Source organism: Arachis ipaensis, chromosome B9, assembly GCF_059453495.1.
Source record: "Arachis ipaensis isolate K30076 ecotype BB chromosome B9, ASM5945349v1, whole genome shotgun sequence".
Taxonomy (NCBI): Eukaryota; Viridiplantae; Streptophyta; class Magnoliopsida; order Fabales; family Fabaceae; genus Arachis; species Arachis ipaensis.
In genome coordinates, this window is record NC_142444.1 from 94,458,149 (window position 1) to 94,473,717 (window position 15,569).

Below are 15,569 nucleotides of genomic sequence, written 5' to 3' on the forward strand. Positions count from 1 at the left end.
TTGAGAATCACTAAAGATGGTGAGCTTTGGAACTCCTACCTCCTTAGCCAGCCTCAAACCAGCCAGTAATGCTTCGTACTCGGCTTGATTATTTGAAGCAGGGAATTCGAACTTTAGTGATAGCTCGATTTGGGTTCCCTGATCACTTTCTATTATCACACCCGCCCCACTCCCGGTTTTGTTTGACGATCCGTCCACGTATAGATTCCACTTTATGGGAGTTCCCAGGGTATTTGTGTACTCAGCGATGAAGTCGGCCAGATACTGTGATTTGATGGCGGTTCGAGCTTCATATTATAAATCGAATTCGGACAACTTGACTGCCTACTGTAGTATTCTTCAAGCTAAGTTTGTCTTCTGTAGAATGCTTTTTATGGGCTGGCTGGTCCGAACCTTAATAGTGTGTACTTGAAAGTATGGGCGAAGTCGTCAGGAAGTGAGTATGAGAGCGTAGGTGAACTTTTCTATTTTTTGATAGTTTAGCTCGGCTCCTTGTAGGGCTTTGCTGATGAAGTAGTCGTCAGAATGTACTCTCCATCTTTGCCTTCCATTCCCAGAGCTATGAACAACTAAACCCCTTTCATTGGGTTAGGGAGCTCTGTTGTAATTTGATGGATCAATAATAGTTTTCATTATTCTTCTTCTTTCGTTTCTCTTGATTTTACTAGAAAGCTTTCAATCTTCATCCAATTGAGTAGTTATCTTGGAAAAGAAGCTATTCATACTTGGATCTCTTCTGAACCTTGGAAAAGGGATGAAGAGATCATGCTAGAAATGTTTTCTCATGTTGGACCAAATTGGGATTTGGGCGGATATGGTGACATATAACTCTCCCAATACTTTAATTTGGAAATACATGTGGTATAATCAGTGACCACACTTCATCTCTTCTCATGAGCAATTAGACCAAGGAATTGGCTATTTATCTGATTTCAGAGATTGAATTACCAAGGAATTGGAATTCAATCACTTAAGATTGCCAAGGAGATCAATGAATGCATTGATTGAGGAAGAGATGAAAATGAACTTGATCCGGAGAATGCAACATCTCCTAAGCCCAATGAATTCCCCATTTCTGATCTTATCCATTCTCTTTACTTTATGCCATTTACTTTCATGCTAAACTTCCCTTCCCTATTTAAGATTCTGCAATTTACTTCCCGTCATTTATTTTCTGCTATTTACTTTCCCGCCATTTAATTTCCTGCAATTCTCAACTCACTTTCTGCTTAGCTCAACTAGAGCATTCTTCCAATTAAAATTGCTTGACCAATCAATCCCTGGGGGATTCGACCTCACTCTACTGTGAGTTTTTACTTGACGACAATTCGGTATACTTGCCGAGGGAGATTTGTTAAGGGACAAGTTTCCGTGCATCAAGTTTATGGCGCCGTTGCCGGGGATTGATTTTGTATCAACAATGATTAAATTGGTGGATAACTAGACTGAGCATTTGTTTTTATTTTGTTTGATTTAAGTTCATTTGAGTAATTTACTTTCAGTTTAGCTATTTTCTCCCGTTTCCCCTACCCATTTTCTTAGTTGTTTACAATTCAGTCACTAACCCACTAACAGCATTTCTGTAGAAATTACTCACACTAATAGCATTTCTGTAGAAATTACTGTCTGCATCTATCTTTCTTGCTTTTGCCTTGTTGGTTGTATGACAGGTAGAAGAAGCGGGGCTTCAACTTCCTTTGATTCTGAACCTGAGAGGACCTTCCTTAGATTAAGGAGGGAAGCAAGAGGAAAGAGAGTAGCTGGTGCTGAGGAAGAGGAAGAGTACTTTGAACCAGACATGGAGGAGAATATGGAGAACCATCATGAAGAAGAGGCTCACAACCATGCCAGAGAAGGTCCAACGCATCAGGCTGGACAAGAGAGAAGAGTTCTGGGTTCTTACATCAACCCAAACCCAGGAAACTATGGAAGTAGCATCCAAAGTCCAACCATACATGCCAACAACTTTGAACTAAAGCCACAGCTCATCACCCTTGTTCAGAACAATTGTTCATTCGGAGGAAGTGTCTAAGAAGACCCCAATCAACATCTAACCACCTTCCTCAGGATATGCGATACTGTAAAGTCTAATGGTGTTCATCCTAACACCTATAGACTACTTCTGTTTCCCTTCTCGCTCAAGGACAAAGCATCTAAATGGCTGGAATCCTTTCCAAAGGAGAGTTTAGCAACCTGGAAAGATATGGTGAACAAGTTCTTGGCAAGATTCTATCCTCCTCAACGGATCAACAGGTTGAGAGATGAGGTACAAACATTCAGGCAGCAGGATGGTGAGACTCTATATGAAGCATGAGAGAGGTTTAAAGACTTGACAAGAAGATGCCCGCCAGATATGTTCAATGAATAGGTGCAGTTGCACATTTTCTATGAAGGCCTTTCGTATGAATCAAAGAAGGCAGTAGACCACTCATCCGGGGGATCTCTGAACAAGAAGAAGACCATTGAAGAAGCCATAGATGTCATTGAGACTGTAGCAGAGAACGACTACTTCTATTCTTCTGAAATAGGCAACACTAGAGGAGTGATGGAGCTGAACAATATGGATACACTGATAGCTCAAAATAAGATGATTACCAAGCAGTTAGCTGACCTCACCAAGAAGATGGAGAGGAAGCAAGTAGCAGCAATCACCACTTCAGCAGTAACCCAAGAAGGAGTGAATGAAGAAGCAGAGGGTGATCAAGAACAAGCCAACTACATTGGGAATTCACCTAAGCAGAATCATGACCCATACTCCAAAACGTATAATCCTGGTTGGAGGAACCACCCAAACTTTGGGTGCGGGAATCAACAAGACCAAGGCCAAGATCAGAGACGCCATAACCCCAACAACAATGCAACTCACCAACACTCCACACAGAGGTCATACCAACACCCACCCAACAGCACCTCTCAACATCCATACCAAAGTCAAAATGGCCCTTCTCATCCTTCCAATCTCCACTCTCCATCATCGGAAGAAAGACTATCAAGGATTGAGACTCTACCTTATAAGCATATGCAAGGAAATTCAAGATAGTAAGATGTTCCGAGAGGAAGTGCGATATAACCTGCAAAATCAAGATGCTGCCATCAAGAAACTTGAGATACAAATTGGTTACCTATTCCAGCAAGCTCCTGGCCATGACCTTTGCAACAACATTGAGTCAAGGCCAAGGGAGGAGTGTCAAGCCATCACCCTCAGAAGTGGGATGGAACTGAAGGAGACTTCCAAGCAATCACAAGAGAAAGATTCAATTGGAAAGAAGAAGGAACAAGATGAAGTTCAAGTCCCCACCTCCAACTCACATCAAAAGGAAGGAGAGCTAAAGCCATATGTTCCGAAAGTCCCATATCCTCAAAAACTGAAGAAGAAGGGGGATGACAACCAGTTCTCCAGATTTTTAGAAATCTTCAAGAAACTACAGATTAACATACCCTTTGCTAAAGCAATAGAGCAAATGCCGCTCTATGCCAAGTTCTTGAAGGAGTTGATGACCAAGAAGAGAAGCTGGAAGAACAACGATACCGTGATACTGACTGAAGAATGTAGTGCCATCATTCAGCATAAATTGCCCCAGAAAATGAAGGATCCTGGGAGCTTCCAGATTCCTTGTATTATAGGAGAAATAACAGTGGAAAAGGCTCTATGTGATCTAGGAGCCAGCATAAATCTAATGTCTGTAGCTTTGATGAGAAAAATGAAGATTGAGGAGGCCAAACCAACAAAAATGGCCTTACAACTGGCAGACCGATCATTTAAGTTTCCTCACGACATAGTGGAAGACTTGCTAGTGAAGGTAGGAGACTTTATCTTTCCAGCAGAATTTGGAGTGTTGGACATGAAGGAAAGAGCTAAGGCTTCTATCATCTTGCGCAGACAATTCTTAGCTACTTCCGGAGCTGTCATCGATGTCCAAAAGGGTGAACTGACCCTTAGACTACACAATGAAACAATGATGATCAATGTGTTCAAGGCCATGAACTATCCACAGGAACCATCGGGAGAATGTATGAGGTTAGACTCATTGGAAGATGTAGTACAAGAGACTTTTGAAGAAGAAGAACTTGAGGGATTAACAGAAGAGGAGGAATCAGCATCAAGCGAAGAAGCTGCAACAGCTGAGGTTCAAGTTTAGGGCACAATAGAGGAGAAGAATGGGAAGAAAGAAGCACCCAAACTTGAACTAAAGGCACTGCCACCCACTCTCAAGTATGCATATCTAGGAGAAAACAAAAGTTATCCAGTGATCATAAATTCATCCCTCAGCCAAGAACAAGAGGAAGAGCTACTTGAAGTATTGCAAAGGCACAAAGATGCCATAGGATGGACCCTTGCTGACTTGAAGGGAATCAGTTCAGCCATATGTATGCATAAAATACTGTTGGAAGATGATGCCAAACCATCCATTCAACCCCAAAGGAGGCTAAATCCAGTCATGAAGGAAGTGGTACAGAAAGAAGTCATGAAGTTGTGGCAAGAAGGAGTGATCTATCCGATCTCAGACAGCCCATGGGTCAGCCCTGTGCAAGTTGTTCCAAAAAAAGAGGAATCATTGTAGTCCCCAATGAGAAGAATGAACTAATACCTACAAGGACCGTCACAGGATGGTGGATGTGCATAGACTACAGAAAACTCAACGAAGCTACACGAAAAGATCATTTCCCCCTTCCTTTCGTGGAGCAGATGCTGGAAAGACTTGCAGGACATGCATATTACTGTTTTCTCGATTGTTATTCAGGATATAACCAAATAGTGGTTGATCCAAGAGACCAAGAGAAAACCTCCTTCACCTGCCCATATGGGGTGTTTGCCTACAGGCGCATGCCATTTGGGCTATGTAATGCACCTGCAACTTTCCAACGCTGCATGCTTTCCATTTTTTCAGATATGATAGAAAAATTCATCGATGTTTTTATGGATGACTTCTCAGTATTCAGAGACTCTTTTCCTAATTGCCTATATCACCTGGCCCTTGTATTAAAAAGATCTCAAGAAACTAATTTGGTCTTTAACTGGGAGATATGTCACTTTATGGTGACAGGAGGAATAGTTCTTGGTCATAAGGTTTCTAACCAAGGCATTGAAGTGGACAGAGCTAAGGTGGAACTCATTGAAAAATTACCTCCACCATGTGATGTCAAGGCAATTAGGAGTTTTCTAGGGCATGCTGGCTTTTACAGAAGGTTTATTAAAGATTTTTCAAAGATAGCCAAGCCCTTAAGCAATCTCCTTGTATCTGATACACCATTTATCTTTGATGAAAAGTGCATGCTGGCATTTGAAAACTTGAAAAAGAGGTTGTCCTCTGCCCCTATCATTTCCCCACCTGACTGGAACCTACCATTTGAACTGATGTGCGATGCATCTGATTTCGCAATTGGGGCAGTGTTAGGACAGAGGAAAGATAACTTGGTCCATGTGATATACTATGCCAGCAAAGTCCTCAATGATACTCAAAGAAACTATACCACTACTGAAAAGGAGTTGCTGGCAATAGTTTTTGCATTTGACAAGTTTAGATCATACCTCATTGGTGCCAAAGTGATTGTCTTCATAGATCACACAGCACTTAAATATTTGTTTGCGAAGCAAGAATCAAAACCAATACTAATAAGATGGATCTTATTGTTGCAGGAATTCAATATTGAAATCAAAGACAAGAAAGGAGTGGAGAACAAGGTAGCAGATCACCTATCCAGAATCCCTCATGGTAAAGGAGGAACACATGATACAAATGTAAATGAGTTCTTCCCAGATGAGCAGTTGATGACGATTCACAGAGCACCCTGGTTTGCAGATATTGCCAATTTTAAGGCAACTGGGGCTTTACATCCAGACATCAACAAACACCAGAAAAGAAAGCTCATCAATGACGCAAAGTATTTTGTTTGGGATGAACCATATCTCTTCAAGAAGTGTTCAGAAGGAATTCTGAGAAGATGTGTCTCGGAAGAAGAGGGACGAGATGTCTTGTGGAACTGCTACAGCTCATGCTATGGAGGCCATTTTGGAGGGGACAGAACTGCAGCCAAGGTATTACAAAGTGGATTCTTTTGGCCCACCCTTTTCAAGGATGCCAAAGAACTGGTAAAGAAATGCAATGAATGTCAAAGAGCTGGAAACTTACCCAAAAGAAATGAGATACCACAAAATTTCATCTTAGAACTGGAACTGTTTGATGTGTGGGGCATCGATTTCATGGGACCTTTCCTAACCTCATATTCAAACAAGTACATCTTGGTAGCAGTGGATTACGTTTCCAAGTGGGTAGAGGCTATTGCAACCCCAACGAATGATAACAAGGTGGTCATGAACTTCCTCAAAAAGAATATCTTTAGCAGGTTCGGAGTCCCACGAGCACTCATCAGTGATGGAGGGAGTCATTTTTGTAACGGACCACTAGAAGCTCTCCTCCTATGATACGGGGTGAAACACAAGATTTCCATACCTTACCACCCCCAAACAAGTGGGCAAACTGAGATATCTAACAGAAAGCTAAAAAGGATTCTGGAAAAGACTGTGGGAGCATCAAGGAAGGATTAGTCGAAGAAGCTGGATGATGCTCTTTGGGCATACAGAACGGCCTTCAAAACACCAATCAGGATGTCCCCAGACCAACTGGTGTATGGAAAGGCTTGTCATCTACCATTGGAGTTGGAACACAAAGCCCTCTGGGCTCCCAAGCTGCTAAATTTTGATAGCACAGCTGCTGGTGAAAAGAGGGTCTTGCAGCTGCAAGAAATAGAGGAGTTCAGATCTCAAGCCTATGAAAATGCCAAGATTTATAAAGAAAGGGCAAAGAGAAGGCATGACCTCCATTTAACACCCAGAAGCTTCGAAGAAGGACAGAAAGTGCTCCTCTACAATTCCAAATTAAGATTCTTCCCTGGGAAACTCAAATCAAGGTGGTCAGGACCCTTTCTTGTCACAAAGGTCTCACCGTATGGGCACATAGAAATCATGGAGGAAAGTTCAAAGAGGACGTTCACTGTTAACGGAGAGAGGCTCAAACACTACATGGGCAACATAGGGGAAAACCCCAAAGTGAAGTATCACCTCAAGTGATGGAGGAATCGTCGAGCTAGCGACGCTAAAAGAGCGCTTCGTTGGGAGGCAACCCAACCTAAGGTAGTTCTCTTTTCATTTGCATTTTAATAAAAATCACAAGTAGTTTCTCCCGGATTGTGAGGAGCTAAGTTTGGTGTTACACACCTAAACAATACAAGAGTGAGTGTGTAATTCTAAGTTTGGTGTTCCACCAAAGATTTCAGTTAGAATCACACTACACTCCATCAAGGGCAAATTGCTAGATCCAACCAATCAGGGGAACCACTTAACAGTAGTTAGTTTCTAGTTGTCTTGCTGATAACAACACATGAGATTTTTTGCATGCATTCAACCTGCTGTATTAGGCAAGGAACTAAGTTTGGTGTTCACACACCAAGTTAAGTTCTGAAATGCATAAGCATACATGCATACTAACTATCTCTCAAGTGCTTTTGGGATAAACAACTTCCAATAACTTTGTAGGGATTCAATCAATCTTTTGGAAAAACAATGCACCATCATCCAAGGAAGCGAGGAAGGATGCAGAAGCTATGGAGGATGACAACAAATGGGTAGTTGGAAGGCATCACCAAAAGGTTGTATTGTTACTTGATTCCATATGCTTGGAAATAATTAATTTGGAAGTCTGAATGTGCCCTTGATTAATAGTCACTCTTTAAGCTTAATTCACTAGAATTTGATGTTTGTTTTTGCTTAGGTCTATGCTTGCTAGTCAAGTTGCCTGTTTTCATTTTCATCTTGCTTATTGTATGCTTGTCCTTTTAAGCTAAATAAAAAAAAGAGATGTTATGAAAGACCAGAGTGATGTTCAAGTTGTGGAGTAGGTTCTTAAATTTGTGGTGTAGTAATCACTTAGCTAAGTTGGTTCACCAACAAGGTGGGAAGGCAACTATCTGTCCTAAATCATATACTTGAAACACACCCCATGAGACTAGCTAAATAATAATATCCTAATAAGAAAAAGGAAAAGAACAATAAGAGTTAAAAAAGAAAGAAAAGTTAATAAAGAATAAGGCTAGGCACCAAGGGCTTGAAACTTGAGGGATGTGTCTGTGGTGCTCTTGTACCAAGGATTTGCTTGGATGAATAAGTTCTTAGGAGTGCTTCATCACTTGGTAACTTGGGTTAACTAACCCGGGATTATCAACTGAAAATCCACTATCAAGAGCAACCTTTCTACAGAACATTTAGTAACCCAAAGAGGTGCTGGACACCAAGACCTCAAGGAAAGAAAATAACAAACCATGTGCATGTGGTGTGCATGTATGGAGGAGAGAGACTTGAGGGAGTAAGTCCTTAGGGGTGTTTCAACACCCAGCACCTTGAACCAACTGGTTCAGGAATGTTGGCTGAAAGCTTATCTTAAAGAGTCGTCCCCTCACAGAACACTTAGCCTAAGGATGAAATAAACCTTGGAAAGACAAAGGGATCAATATATAAAAGTCTCAAAGGGTGCAATCAAGTGAGTATTCCAAGGCATGATAAAGGTCTGAAAGCCAGTAAAGGAATGAACCTAAGTTGCTATGCATGAAACCCGATAAAACCAAGAACATGACTTCCACAATAATGATTCATTCATCTTGTCATTTCATTCATAATTCTCTTGTTCCAGTACTTGCTTAGGGACAAGCAAGCTTTAAGTTTTGTATTGTGATGCCAGGGCATTTTGGCTAGTTTCACTGACCTTTTCTTTATGGTTTTAAGGTAGTTTCATGCATTTTCTTAAGAAATAAGCAAGTTTTGGGTAAATAATCACTTACATCTTGATTCAAGCAAACATTGTGAATTTTACATGATTTCATGAGAATTATGCATGAATTAAAGGGCAAATTGAATGATGCATGTCTCATAACTTGGATTAGAGCTTTGATGCACTTTATTGCTTGATTTCAAGACAAAGGAAGCAAGGAAGAACCACGTTAGTAGCCACGTTAGTCTAGTCGTATGCGAAATTGTTACTCAGGTTGTGAATTATTGTTCGAAATTGATTCCCTGGCGATGGCACCAAAAACGGATGCACAGAACCATGGTCTAAACATATCTTCACAACTTCGCATAACTAACCAGCAAGTGCACTGGGTCGTCCAAGTAATACCTTACGTGAGTAAGGGTCGAATCCCACGGAGATTGTTGGTATGAAGCAAGCTATAGTCACCTTGTAAATCTCAGTCAGGCAGATATAAAATAGTAATGGGGTTTTCGAAAATGATACTAATTAAACAGAAAATAGGGATAGAAACACTTATGTAATTCATTGGTGAGAATTTTAGATAAGCGTGTAGAGATGCTTTTGTTCCTCTGAATCTCTGCTTTCCCACTGTCTTCATCCAATCAGTCTTACTCCTTTCCATGGCTGGCTTTATGCAAGGGCATCACCGTTGTCAATGGTTACATCCCCTCCTCTTGTGAAAATGGTCCAAGATACCCTGTCACGGCACAGCTAATCATCTGAGGTTCCCGATCATGCTGGAATAGGATTCACCCTCCTTTTGTGTCTGTCACTACGCCCAGCACTCGCGAGTTTGAAGCTCGTCACAGTCATTCAATCATTGAATCCTACTCGGAATACCACAGACAAGGTTTAGACTTTCCGGATTCTCTTGAATGCCGCAATCATTCTAGCGTACACCACGAAGATTCCGATTAAGAGATCTAAGAGATACTCATTCAATCTAAGGTAGAATGGAAGTGGTTGTCAGGCACGCATTCATAAGGAATGATGATGATTGTCACGTTCATCACATTCAGTTTGAAGTGCGAATGAATATCTTAGAAGCGAAACAAGATGAATTGAATAGAAAACAGTAGTACTTTGCATTAATCTTTGAGGAACAGCAGAGCTCCACTCCTTAATCTATGGAGTGTAGAAACTCTACCGTTAAAAATACATAAGTGAAAGGTCCAGGCATGGCCGAATGGCCAGCCCCTCTGATCTAAGAACCAGGCGTCCAAAGATGTTCCAAGATCCAAAGATGCCTAATACAATAGTAAAAGGTCCTATTTATAATAAACTAGCTACTAGGGTTTACAGAAGTAAGTAATTGATGCATAAATCCACTTCCGGGGCCCACTTGGTGTGTGCTTGGGCTGAGCTTGAAGTCTTCACGTGGAGGGGTCATTCTTGGAGTTGAACGCCAGCTTTTGTGCCGGTTTGGGCGTTGAACTCCACTTTGCAACTTGTTTCTGGCGCTGGACGCCAGAATTGGGCATAGAGCTGGCGTTGAACGCCAGTTTGTGTCATCTAAACTTGGGCAAAGTATGGACTATTATATATTTCTGGAAAGCCCTGGATGTCTACTTTCCAACGCAATTGGAAGCGTGCCATGTTGGGTTCTGTAGCTCCAGAAACTCCATTTTGAGTGCAGGTAGGTCAGAATCCAACAGCATCAGCAGTCCTTCTTCAACCTCTGAATCTGATTTTTGCTCAAGTCCCTCAATTTCAGCCAGAAAATACCTGAAATCACAGAAAAACACACAAACTCATAGTAAAGTCCAGAAATGTGAATTTAACATAAAAACTAATGAAAACATCCCTAAAAGTAACTAGATTCTACTAAAAACATACTAAAAACAATGCCAAAAAGCGTATAAATTATCCGCTCATCACAACACCAAACTTAAATTGTTGCTTGTCCCCAAGCAACTAAAAATCAAATAGGATAAAAAGAAGAGAATATACTATAAATTCCAAACTATCAATGAAACATAGCTCCAATCAAATGAGCGGGACTTATAGCTTTTTGCCTCTTGAATAGTTCTGACATCTCTTTTTATCCATTGAGGTTCAGAATGATTGGTATCTATAGGAACAAAGAGTTCAGATAGTGTTATTGATTCTCCTAGTTCAGTATGATGATTCTTGAACACAGCTATTTTATGAGTCTTGGCCGTGGCCCTAAGCACTTTGTTTTCCAGTATTACCACCGGATACATAAATGCCACAGACACAATTGGGTGAACCTTTTCAGATTGTGACTCAGCTTTGCTAAAGTCCCCAATTAGAGGTGTCCAGGGTTCTTAAGCACACTCTTTTTTTTTGCTTTGGACCTTGACTTTAACCGCTCAGTCTCAAGTTTTCACTTGACACCTACACGCCACAAGCACATGGTTAGGGACAGCTTGGTTTAGCCGCTTTGACCAGGATTTTATTCCTTTAGGCCCTCCTATCCACTGATGCTCAAAGCCTTGGGATCCTTTTTATTTACCCTTGCCTTTTGGTTTTAAGCGTTATTGGCTTTTTGCTCTTGCCTCTTGGTTTTAAGAGCTTTTGGCTTTTTCTGCTTGCTTTTTCTTTTTCTTTCTATTTTTTTCGCCTTTTTTTTTTCTGCAAGCTTTGTTCTTTGCTGCTTTTTCTTGCTTCAAGAATCATTTTTATGATTTTTCAAATTATCAAATAACATGTCTCCTTGTCATCATTCTTTCAAGAGCCAACATATTTAACATTCTTAAACAACAACTTCAAAAGACATATGCACTGTTCAGGCATTCATTTAGAAAACAAGAAGCATTGTCACCACATCAATATAATTAAACTAAGTTCAAGGATAAATTCGAAACTCGTGTACTTCTTGTTCTTTTGAATTAAAACATTTTTCATTTAAGAGAGGTGATGGATTCATAGGACATTCATAACTTTAAGACATAGTTACTAACTACTAATGATCATGTAATGAAGACACAAACATAGATAAGCACATAACATAGAAAACGAAAAACAGAAGAAATAAGAACAAGGAATGAATCCACCTTATTGATGGTGGCGTTTCCTTCTTGAGGAACCAATGATGTCCTTGAGCTCTTCTATGTCTCTTCCTTGTCTTTGTTGCTCCTCCCTCATTGCTTTTTGATCTTCTCTAATTTCATGAAGGATGATGGAGTGCTCTTGATGTTCCACCCTTAATTGTCCCATGTTGGAACCTAATTCTCCTAGGGAGGTGTTGATTTGCTTCCAAAAATTCTGTGGAGGCAAGTGCATCCCTTGATGTATCTCAGGGATTTCTTGATGATGAGCTTCTTCATGTGCCTGTTGAGATCCATGAATGTGCTCTCTTGTTTGCTCCATCCTTTTCTTAGTGATGGGCTTGTGAGATGAATCTTTCCATCTCCTATGGCTCAGAGGTAGAAGCAATTGTCTTCCCTTTCCTCTCTCTTGAGGTTTCTCTGGCCTTAGGTGCCATTAATGGTTATGGAAAAACAAAAAGCTTATACTTTTACCACACCAAACTTAGAAATTTGCTCGCCCTCGAGCAAGAGAAGAAAGAATAGAAGAAGAAGAAGAAGAAAATATGGAGGAGAGGAGGGAGAGGTGTATTCGGCCATATGGGTGGGATTGGGTGGGAAAGAGATGTTGAATTTTGAAGGTAGGTGGGTGTATGGATGTAGGTTTATGGGGAAGAGTGGATGGATGTGAAGAGTTTTGGGGAAGAGTGTTTATGGGATTGTGTGAAAGAGGGGTGAGAAGAAGTGAGTGGAGGTAGGTGGGAATCCTGTGGGGTCCACAGATCCTGAGGTGACCCTGTGGGGTCCACAGATCCTGAGGTGTTCAAGGATTTACAACCTTGCACCCGATTAGGCATGAAAAATGCCCTTGCACACAACTCTGGGCGTTCAACACCAGATTGGTGCTTGTTCTGGGCGTTGAGCGCCCATTTGTTGCCCATTTCTGGCGTTGAACGCCAGAACCATGCTTGTTCTGGGCGTTCAGTGCCAGCTCTTCTCCAGGGTGCATTTCTGGCGTTCAAACGCCCAGATGCTGCCCATTTCTGGCGTTCAGCGCCAGAACCATGCTCTGTTCTGGCGTTGAACGCCCAAAACATGCTTCTTACTGGCGTTTAAACGCCAGCAAGGTCTCCTCCAGGGTGTGATTTTTCTTCTGCTGTTTTTGATTCCGTTTTCAATTTTTATATTTATTTTGTGACTCCACATGATCATGAACCTAATAAAACATAAAAAAACAGTGAAAATTAGATAAATAAACATTGGGTTGCCTCCCAACAAGCGCTTCTTTAATGTCAATAGCTTGACAGTGGGCTCTCCTGGAGCCTTACAGAGGTGCAGAGCTTTGTTGAGACCTCCCAACACCAAACTTAGAGTTTGGATAAGGGGGTTTGACACCAAACTTAGAGTTTGGTTATGGCCTCCCAACACCAAACTTAGAGTTTGACTGTGGGAGCTTTGGTTGACTCTGCTTTGAGAGAAGCTTTTTCTGCTTCCTCTCCATGGATGCAGAGAGAGATCCTTGAGTTGTAAACACAAGGTTGCCATTATTTAATTGAAGGATCAATTCTCCTCTGTCCACATCAATCATAGCTCTTGCTGTGGCTAGGAAAGGCCTTCCTAGGATGATGGATTCATCCTCTTCCTTTCCAGTATCCAGAACTATGAAATCAGCAGGGATGTAAAGGCCTTCAACCTTTACTAACACATCCTCTACTTGTCAATAAGCCTGTTTTCTTGAATTGTCTGCCATCTTTAATGAGATTTTAGCAGCTTGCACTCCATAGATTCCCAGTTTCTCTATTACAGAGAGGGGCATGAGGTTTATCCCTGAACCAAGGTCACACAGAGCCCTAAAGATCATGGTGCCTATGGTACAAGGTATTATGAACTTTCCAGGATCCTGTCTCTTCTGAGGCAATGTCAGTTGATCTAGATCACTTAGTTCATTGGTGAACAAGGGAGGTTCATCTTCCCAAGTCTCAATACCAAATAATTTGGCATTTAGCTTCATGATTGCACCAAGGAACTTGGCAGCTTGCTCTTTAGTAACATCCTCATTCTCTTCAGAAGAGGAATACTCATCAGAGCTCATGAATGGCATAAGGAGCTTTAATGGAATCTCTATGGTCTCTAGATGAGCCTCAGAATCCTTTGGTTCCTCAAAGGGAAACTCCTTATTGATCACTGGACATCCCAGGAGGTCTTCCTCCTTGGGATTCACGTCCTCTCCTTCCCTTATAGGTACGGCCATGGTGATTAATTCAATGGCCTTGCACTCTCCTTTTGGATTCTCTTCTGTATTGCTTGGGAGAGTACTAGGAGGGATTTTAGTGATCCTTTTACTCAGCTGGCCCACTTGTGCTTCCAAATTTCTGATGGAAGACCTTGTTTCATTCATGAAACTCACAGTGGCCTTAGATAGATCAGAGACTAAATTTGCTAAGCTGGATGGATTCTGCTCAAAATTCTCTGTCTGTTGCTGAGTGGATGATGGAAAAGGCTTGCTATTGCTAAACCTGTTTCTTCCACCATTATTAAAGCCTTGTTGAGGCTTTTGATCCTTCCGTGAGAGATCTGGGTGATTTCTCCATGATGGATTATAGGTGTTTCCATATGGTTCACCATGTAATTTACCTCTGCTATTGCAGGGTTCTCAGATCATAAGCTTCTTCTTCAGAAGATGCCTCATGAGTACTGTTGGATGCAGCTTGCATTCCATTCAGACTCTGAGAAATCATATTGACTTGCTGAGTCAATATTTTATTCTGAGCCAGTATGGCATTCAGAGTATCAATTTCAAGAACTCCCTTCTTCATAGGCGTCCCATTACTCACAGGGTTCCTTTCAGAAGTGTACATGAACTGGTTATTAGCAACCATGTCAATGAGTTCTTGAGCTTTTGCAGGCATTTTCTTTAGGTGAATGGATCCACCTGCAGAAGTATCCAATGAAATCTTTGATAGCTCAGATAAACCATCATAGAATATATCCAGGATGGTCCATTCTGAAAGCATGTCAGAAGGACACTTTTTGGTCAGCTGCTTGTATCTTTCCCAAGCTTCATAAAGGGATTCACCTTCTTTCTGTCTGAAGGTTTGAACATCCACTCTAAGCTTGCTCAGCTTTTGAGGAGGAAAGAACTTGGCTAAGAAAGCCGTGACCAGCTTATCCCAAGAGTTCAGGCTGTCTTTGGGTTGAGAGTCCAACCATATTCTAGCTCTGTCTCTTACAGCAAAAGGGAAAAGCATGAGCCTGTAGACTTCAGAATCTACTCCATTAGTCTTAACAGTATCACAGATCTGCAAGAATTCAGTTAAGAACTAAAAAGGATCTTCAGATGGAAGTCCATGAAACTTGCAGTTCTGCTGCATCAGAGAAACTAGCTGAGGTTTCAGCTCAAAATTGTTTGCTCCAATGGTAGGAATGGAGATGCTTCTTCCATGTAAATTGGAATTAGGTGCAGTAAAGTCACCAAGCATCCTCCTTGCATTATTATTATTTTCGGCTGCCATCTTCTCTTCCTGTTCGAAAATTTCTGAAAGGTTATCTCTGGATTGTTGTAATTTAGCTTCTCTTAGTTTCCTCTTCAGAGTCCTTTCAGGTTCTGGATCTGCTTCAACAAGAATATTCTTGTCCTTGCTCCTGCTCATATGACAAAGAAGAGGGCACAAAAATAATAATAATAATAATAATAATAATAATAATAATAATAATAATAATAATAATAATAATAATAATAATAATAATAATAATAATAATAATAATAATAGGAATCCTT

At 41.0% G+C, this 15,569-nt stretch overlaps 2 non-coding genes across 2 annotated transcripts; one reads left to right on the forward strand and one right to left on the reverse strand.

The window, feature by feature from the left end:
- Positions 1–2,251: 2,251 nt before the first annotated feature.
- On the reverse strand, positions 2,252–2,358 carry LOC148545512 (small nucleolar RNA R71). The gene has a single exon (XR_015900263.1). It is a non-coding gene; the product is annotated as a small nucleolar RNA R71 (small nucleolar RNA).
- Positions 2,359–14,799: 12,441 nt separating this feature from the next.
- On the forward strand, positions 14,800–14,907 carry LOC148545513 (small nucleolar RNA R71). The gene has a single exon (XR_015901583.1). It is a non-coding gene; the product is annotated as a small nucleolar RNA R71 (small nucleolar RNA).
- Positions 14,908–15,569: the final 662 nt, after the last annotated feature.